Source organism: Oryx dammah, unplaced genomic scaffold, assembly GCF_014754425.2.
Source record: "Oryx dammah isolate SB20612 unplaced genomic scaffold, SCBI_Odam_1.1 HiC_scaffold_11216, whole genome shotgun sequence".
In the NCBI taxonomy this organism is placed as follows: Eukaryota; Metazoa; Chordata; class Mammalia; order Artiodactyla; family Bovidae; genus Oryx; species Oryx dammah.
In genome coordinates this window covers 29723-38297 of record NW_024080609.1, presented here as the reverse complement: position 1 = coordinate 38297, position 8575 = coordinate 29723, and the positions used below count along the sequence as shown (strand labels likewise).

Sequence of the window (8575 nt, the reverse complement as noted above, 5' to 3'; positions counted from 1 at the left end):
ATCGGCTTTAGAATTGTGTGCTTATTTAGTCTTTGTGACACTCTTGTCGGGGAAGTATCACTCCTGCATCTCAGATAAGGGAGTGGGAGCTGGTCAGCAGCAGAGCTGAGGTATAAGCCTGGGTCTTTCTACCCAGCAGGCTGTGTGCTGTCCACCCCTTGGGAAGGATGCTGACAGGTTCTGAGGCACTCAGCATAGCAGCCTCTCACAACTCTGGCTGTTGCAGGCTGTCTTTGAGGAAGAGGGTCTTTATTCAGGTCTGGTTTTTGGCTCAGGCTTCTGGGTTGATCTTCAGGCCACAAAGGACCCTACTGCCCATGACACTCCTTATGAGACAGAAAACTGATCTGAGCCCCACTCTGTGCCCAGTACCATGCTAGCTCTGGGGACCCATCAGCCCCCTGGGGCATGGTAAGAGAGGAGAACATGGGGGTTGTCAGGGGCTCCAGCACCTCTTCGGTGAAACCGCTGTTCTAGAGCTGATGCTGCAGGAGTGGGGTTACAGTCTGTAAAATGGGCTAATAGTATGGCCTCCGAGGTGGGACCTGATGGATCCCTGATGAGCACAGGGGAACTGGGAAGCCCAGCCTCCTGGGCGGGCCATGTGACTTTCAGGGGTGACGTGGAGGACTTGGAGAGCCATGTGGGACCAGGGCTAGGAAAGGTTGTTCTAGATGAGGGGGCAGTGTGTGTGGAGCGAGCAGAGGATGTGGGAGAAGGGCTTGCCCAGGAGGGCAGCAGTGCAGTGGGGCTGGACCCTGCCAGGTGGGAGACAGGGGTGCTCAGGGGAGAAGGCTGGGGAGGCAAGCAGGGCTGGGTCACCCTGATGAAGAGCTTGACTCCAACCAGGAGGGCATAGCGAGCCTTCGTCTGTGGGATAAGTAGGAGAGGGACATGCTCAGCTTCACATTTTGAAGAATGATTCTGGAAGCTGCTATTGAGGAATGGCTGGAGGGGCCCCCCTCCACACCTCTTATCCCCCCATTCCCTGCCACAGAGCCACATGACCTCCCAGGCCATTCCACTCAGAACAACCACAGGTCCACCAAGACCCAGCTTCTCTTTCCTGGGTTACTTCAATTACCCAGCCCCTTACCTGAAAACTGGGTTCACCGTCTTTTTGGTGCCAAGTCAAAAGGCACAACCAAGCCAAAGATCCAGAGAAGGATTTATTACTTTCCCAAAGCAGCATCTCCAGGAACAGCAAAACAGTAGAAGCTGTAAGTAAGGGTACATGTATGTTTATGAAGGGGCTTGAGCAGAGGAGAATACCCCACATAATTGAGGCAAATGATGATGGAGTCCAAGTTTTAGTTGACTTAAATCATGAAGATCAGGAAAGGTCAACATCCCATCCTCCACCTGGGTGGAAGCCTTAGTTCTGGCAGAACTCCCTGTCAGATTGTTTACACATATCCCTTGGGGAAGAACTAGGACTCTTTTATCTGAACTATTGTTTCTTGAGGGCTTTTGCTTTGTTCCTACACTCTCTTACTTCCCTTAAGATTGTTGATTACCGAGACCTGTTCAAGGGCAAGCACTGTGGCCATTTTATTTAAGGAAGTATGAAGTATGAAGTGAAAGTTGCTCGGTCCTGTCTGACTCTTTGTGACTCCATGGACTAAGTCCATGGAACTCTCCAGGCCAGAATACTGGTACAGATTCCCTTCTCCAGGGGATCTTCCCAACCCAGGGCTCGAACCCAGGTCTCCCATATTGCAGGTGGGTTCTTTACCAGCTGAGCCACCAAGGAAACCCAAGAATATTGGAGTGGGTAGCCTATCCCTTCTCCAGCGGATCTTCCTGACTCAGGAATGGAAGAGGGGCCTCCTGCTTTGCAGGTGGATTCTTTACCAGCTGAGCTACCAGGGAAGCCCATTTTATTTTAAGCAGCAAGGCAACCAACATTCTCAGTTCTCAAGCTCCCGCTCCCTCCCCCTCCAAAACAACTGATGTTCACAACTGTCATTGTACCTTTATAATAAACCACTCAAAATACTTAGTTTCAAAGAGAAAAGTGGATACCGAGTCCTAAGAATGCAGCATTGAAATGATTTCCTATACTTAGTAGCCTCTTCGGAGAAGGCAATGGCACCCCACTCCAGTACTCCTGCCTGGAAAATCCCATGTACGGGGGAGCCTGGTGGGCTGCAGTCCATGGGGTCGCTAAGAGTCGGACACGACTGAGCGACTTCACTTTCAGTTTTCACTTTCATGCATTGGAGAAGGAAATGGCAACCCACTCCAGGATTCTTGCCTGGAGAATCCCAGGGACGGAGGAGCCTGGTGGGCTGCCGTCTATGGGGTCGCACAGAGTCGGACACGACTGAAGCGACTTAGCAGCAGCAGAGGCAACAGTAGCCTCTTTTCTGTGAAAATTGCCTGCTGTTGTTTCATATCCTTGAGCTTTGTGGATTCACATTATCCTGCAATCCCTTCCTAGAGTGACTGTGCAGGAGGCAGGATCTATAACTAAAGGACATCCATTTCACTTTTACCGAGTACCTATTCTGTGCCATTTACTGTGTTAGATGTCGAGGACAGAGGCACCAATTAGGCACAGCTGCTGCCCTAATTGGATCATACATTGTTTTTAAAATAAAAAACCAGGAAGCTAGTAATATATACATCTTGCAGATTTTGAAGAAAAATCAAAGGTAGTAAAAAAGAAAAGAAAAAAATAATGTCCTTCTGAGAAAATTATTATTAAAGTTGTGATGTATATTGTTCTACATTTTTTATATACATACATAAAAAACAACCTTCAAAAAGAATTGTCTTGTGATATTGCTCTGTACCACATCCCAACATTTATTGTATTCTTTAGGTTTTAAAGTAGTATAATCTGGCCTGTGCAATATTTATATTTGCCTGTTTAAAAAAAAGGGTTGGGTTTCCATTGCTTGTGGAGGACAGCATGTCTAAATGCATAAGCTCTGGGCTGCCTGTCCTCCCTTCTAGCCCTGACACTCACTAGCTGTGTGACCTGGGGCAGTCACTTCACCTTTTGTTCCCTCAGTTTCCTCACTTATTACCTTGTAGGGTTGTCGTGAGGGTTAAATGAATAAACACATGTAAATCATTTGTGACAGTACCTGGTACCTACCAAATGCTTGATAAAGATGATGTGTTATTGTTCATGTATGTATATAATTTATAATGAGTTTGTAATCTACTTTTCCCTCGCATATATAATATGAGCATTTCCCCATATGATTGCAATTTTCTTTTTTAATAGATGCATAAAATCTCATTCAATGGCTGTTTCCCTAGTTTATGGAACCATTACCTTCCATGTTCGATACCTGGATTGTTTACAGTCTTTTATTAATAAGCAAATGCTCCAGTGAGCCTCTCTGGCCATATTCCTGATGATGTTCTAGGCCTGATTCTCAGAAGTAGAATTGCACATTTTTAAGGCTTTTGGAATCTGCTGTTAAAATTTCATTCCCTAAGATTTACCTCAGTGTGGAGCTGCATGGTTGGGTGGGGTTTCCACTGGGGGAGAGGCAAAAAGCAAGTGCCATTCCAGATAACCGGCAGGATGGCCCAAGGCTCAGAAGGAGAGAGCACAGGACATCCTAGGGGAACTGGGTGAAGGCTGTTAAGTCATGAGGTTTGAGTGAGCCTGCGGTGGGGCAGTAAGGCTGCAGGGTGGAAAAAGTCATCTTTGATTCACTGGTGATGGGCAGGCTGTGGTGTAGCATGAATCAGGAAAAGGTTAACGGAAGTAGGGAACCCAGCGAAGACGCTCTTGTTAGAAGCCAGACAAGGGACTTCGCTGGTGGTCCAGGGGTTGCGAATCCACCTCCCAGTGCAGGGGACAGAGGTTTGATCCCTGGTCTGGGTACTAAACTCCCACATGCTGTGGGGCAAGTACACCTGTGTGCCACAGCTAGAGAAAGCCCACATGCCTCACACACACACACAACAAGCGAAAGAGGAGATCGGAACTGGGTGTGAGGCAAGGGGAGGGTCTGTGCATATTTCCATCAGAGACTCTTTTGGGCCTGGAAACTGACACCACATGGAGGAAGGAGAGAGGGAGGGAGGAGTCAGAGGCTTTGCTGGAAGGTTTCAGCCTGGCTCTTGGAGAATCAGGGACCACTGACAGAAATAAGAAAGCTGGGAGGAGGAACGTGTTTTGCGGGAAGGAGTTTCAAGTAAGACGTGCTGAGCTACAGGTGGGGCGTGAGATGGTGAACAAGCTGGGGCAGGAAGCCCAGGGATGGGGCTATGTTAGCCTCAGCCCAGGGTGTCCGCAGATCCAGCCCTGGCTCTCCCTGGCCCTGCACTGAGTTACACCCTGCCCCCTTGTCTCTGCCTTCCAGCTGCGTCAGCCAAGGGGAGCACTGGCTGGAGTAAGAGGCTGGGAGAGGCAGTGTATTTTGTCATCTCTTTCTTTCCTCTGCTTCAGGGAATGTGTCTAGCAATGAATGGCTCTTACTCCCACTCTGGTATCCCTGCCTTCTGCCCATTTGGCTCCTCACTATCATCATGAAACTGTTTTCTTTTTCACTTTTTTTTTTTTTTTTGGCTGCAAGGCGTGCAAGATTCGCTTCTGACCAGGAATTGAACCTGTGTCCCCTGCAATGGAAGCGTCTTAACCACTGGACTGCCAGGGAGGTCCCTGCTTCCTCTATTTTAAATGAGGCTTCCCTGCTGGCTTAGATGGTAAAAAAATCTATTTGCAGTGCAGGAGACCCGGGTCAATCCCTGGGTTGGGAAGAAATACTTAGTGTGGTTTCTTGCTTTCCACCTTGGACCCTGACTTATTCAGGAGCCACGTGCATGGATACCATAATTAAAGCAAGGAGTATGGACAAGATCCCAAATGAGAGAGGGGAAACCGAAGCCCAGAATCCCAGGGGACACAGATGTATGGTTTTTTTTTTTTTTTTTAAGGCGGGGTAGCGAATGGGGACATGGAAAACAACACAAGAGAAAAAAAATCTGGGGCAGGAAGAGAACAAGCAGAGTGAAGTGCTCCAGAGATCAAGGAAGGAGAATTCCTAAGTTTGGAGCATCATAAAGCAGATGCTTCAGAGAAGGCAGAGAATGAAGATCGAGGACGAGACTTTCAACCCAGCGATGTCCTCAGAGGCAGAGCCTTAAGGGAGAGGAGGTGGCAGAGAACAGATTAAGTGTTAAAGAACAGGGCAAGAGTGAGGTTTGGGAGGGCAAGAGTGAGGTTTGGGAGGCCAAAGTAAGAATAAAACATTTCTTCAGGAAATACGTACTGAAGTATTGAAATACTTGCCAAGTATATTTGGTACTATGTATGGTAAAGTACCAGGCCTCGGGTACCTGGTGTGCAAAGATGAATAAGTCATGGTCTCTGTTCTTAAAGCAGTCTCAGGGCAGAGAGGGAAACAATCAGGTTTCCAGGGATTTATAGCACACTGTAATATAGTTCTGATCTATGCTGCAAGAGCAGACAGAAAGTCCTACTGAGCTGCGGGGAGGGGCTCAAGGAGGACTTCCTGGAGAAGGTACCGCTGGGTTTGACAGATGAGTAGGGGTCATGCAGATGAAATGGGGAGGAAAGGGAAGGAAAAGCACTCTGGATGGAAGGAACAGCCTGAGAAAAGGCATAAAGGAAAGAAACGTCACTGTGAGTTTGGGGAAACCACTGTGTTGCTAACGCAGAAACTGTGTAGGAGGAAATGGTAGGAGATGAGACTGGGAAATGATTCCAGTGGAATAATGAACCAGATATGTCAATGGGAGCCAGAGGCAGTGGGAGATTCACTCTGATGTGCTAAAACAGAGTAACAGATGCACCGGAATCCTACACGCAGTGACAGTATTTTCCAGAATGAGGATAAAATATTTTTTTATAAACAAGAACTGAGTATCACTAATAAATTATTTTCTAAAAATTTCATTTGTTTATTTTATTTGTGGCTGTGCTGGGTCTCCCTTGCTGCACTAGGATTTCTCTAGTTGCAGCGAGTCGGGGCTACTCTCTGTTGCAGTGCACGGGCTGCTCTCCTGTCCCTGAGCGGGGGCTCCACGGCCGTCAGGACTTGCAGCTCCAGGGCTCAGCAGTTGCGCTTCCCAGGCTCTAGAGTGCAGGCTCAGTAGCTGATGTGCAGAGGTTTAGTTGCTCCACAGCATGCAGGCTATTCCTGGACCAAGGATCGAACCCAAGTCCCCCGTATTGGCAGGCAGACTCTCAACCACAGAAAGCCCCATCACTAATAAATTCTTATTGAGGAATTTATGAAGGCTATTCTTCAGGCAGAAGGAAATTGATCCCAGATGGAAGATCTGAGATTAAATTTTTAAAAATGATCACTATTGAATCAAATTGGGGTCCGCTTGCCCCCTTGTGTGCAGTAAAGCCAATCTCCTGACGCTGGGTTGCGGTGAAGGAAAGTGCAGCATCTATTACGCGGCACCAAGCAAGGACTTTAGGCAGTTAGTGCTTAAAAGACCCAAACTCCCCAATGGCTTTAGGGAAAGGATTTTAAAGACAGGGTGAGGGAGGCAGATTGTGGGGTGTGTGATCAGCTGGTAGACATTCTTCTGATTGGTTGATGGTGAGGTAGTTGGGGGTCAACATCATCAACCTTCTGGTTCCAGGCAGACTAGGGTCTACACGCTTGTGGGCAGCACACAGTTAACTTTTTCCACCTGGTGGAGTTTTCATTCTCTGCAAAACAGGTAAAAGGACATGGCTCAGGATATTATCTATAGCCCTTGAGGAACAAAAGGTCCACGACTTTGTTTAATGGCTAAACTTATTATTTTGTCTTGTTTGACTATTTTCCTTTGCTTCTGCATTTTCTCTGATTAAATTTATTCTTTGGAACCTGAGGAAGGCCTAGGAGGCTAAAGTTTTCCTATAAACAAGAGACAGGTAAAAAACAAGAGAAAAAGAGGAGGTGGTTCTATCCCAGGAAGGCCCCATAGAGCCCTGCTCAGTTACATGATCAGATAAAATATTCATTTGTGAGATAGTTAAATCAAAACAAAAACTGATTGCATGAAACAATGATATCTAGTTGTAGTTGTTGTTGAGTTGATAAGTTGTGTCTGACTCTTTAGCAAGAAAGAAAAGAAAGTGAAGTCACTCAGTCCTGTCTGATTCTTTGCGACCCTATGTACTGTAACTTACCAGACTCCTCCAACCATGGGATTTTCCAGGCAAGAGTACTGGAATGGGTTGCCATATCCTCCTCCAGGGGATCTTCCAAACCCAGGATGGAACCCAGGTCTCCCGCATTGCAGGCAGACGCTTTACCATCTGAGCCACGAGGGAAGCCCATGATTTTTTGGGATCCCATAAACTGCATCACGTCAGGCTCCTTCGTCCTTCACTATATCCCTGAGTTTTCTGAATTCATGCCCATTGAGTCGGTGATGCTAACTCACCATCTCATCCTCTGTCGTCCCCTTCTCCTTTTGCCTTCAATCGTTCCCAGCATCAGGACCTTCTCAGATGAGTATGCTCCACCCATCAGGTGGCCAAAGTATTGCCACGGCCCAGGTTCAGTCCCTGGTTAGGAACTGAAATCCCACAAGCTGCATGGCACTGCCAAAATAAAATAAAAGGCGGGTAGTGCTAGTGCCATACACAGAGGGTTGTCATGAGGCTTGGTGGGAGGCCAGCACGGGAAGCACTTCAGAAGCGCGCCTGCCTGTAGCAAGTCCCCTTTGGAGGAGGAAGCAGGTTTAGTGAGGGCGGGTGGTTTTCCCAAAGTCACTCACTGGTGTGACGGGAAGCTGGGGCTGGGCCTCAGTGACCGGGCACTGAGCTGTCCAGGCTGCCCCTGTGCGACCTGAAGTCCGCTTTAGGACTGCAGGGAGGGTCTCCTTGGGTCCTTTGGGGAAGGAGGGCAGGTGGTAATGGGGGCTGGGTGAGCTGGTTGTGCCAGGAAGAAGATCCATCAAGATAGGCAAGTGGAGGCCAGGTGGTGGGAAGGGACATGGCTTCAGTTCTGTCTCAACTCCCTGCCTCTGGGGACTCGCCTGTCTTTGGTGCTGCCCCTGGGCTGGGCGTTTACATCCAGGCGGTCTCTAGTCTTGGCCTCTTGACACAGTGGTCTTACCGGCCCCTTGTACAGGTTAGGACGCTGAGGACAGAGGGATTTGGTGTCCACGGGCACACAGATAGGAATGATTGGCAGAATGAGAATTTGAACCCGGGCTGGTGTGGCCAGTTTTACATCTTGAGTCCCTCCCATTGATTCTGATGCCCCTTTTGCAGATGAAGAAACAAAGGATCTGAGAGGAGATGAGCAAAGGCTTGAGATGCAAATCCAGGTGTGAATGACCACTGTCAAAGCACTTTACAAGCTTGAAAGTGTTGTAAACACATCATGGTTCACCATTTGATATTAGTAAGAAAAATGTGCATTTAGAGAGGGTTTACCATACGCCCAGTACTGTTCTTCTGATGATCCCATGAGGGAGCAGGTGTGACTACTGATCCCATTTTACAGATGAGGACACTGAGGCACAAGGGTGAAATCACTTGGGCAAGGGTTACGGGTCTACACTTTCCCCTGTGAGTCCCCACCTCTGAGTGTGCGTGTCCTCAGCTGCTGTTTTCTGTGTGCCCACCCAG

The 8575-nt window shown here is 48.1% G+C and overlaps 1 protein-coding gene across 1 annotated transcript in view; it reads left to right on the top strand.

Annotated features, from left to right (window-relative positions):
- The first annotated feature begins 7882 nt into the window (after window positions 1–7882).
- Window positions 7883–8575, top strand: part of LOC120861051 (acyl-coenzyme A thioesterase 11-like) — an 11151-nt gene continuing 10458 nt past the window's right edge. Inside the window, exon 1 of the mRNA XM_040236734.1 lies at window positions 7883–7904. The gene's annotated coding sequence lies outside the window, so the exon portion shown is untranslated. The remainder of the gene's footprint in view (window positions 7905–8575) is intronic.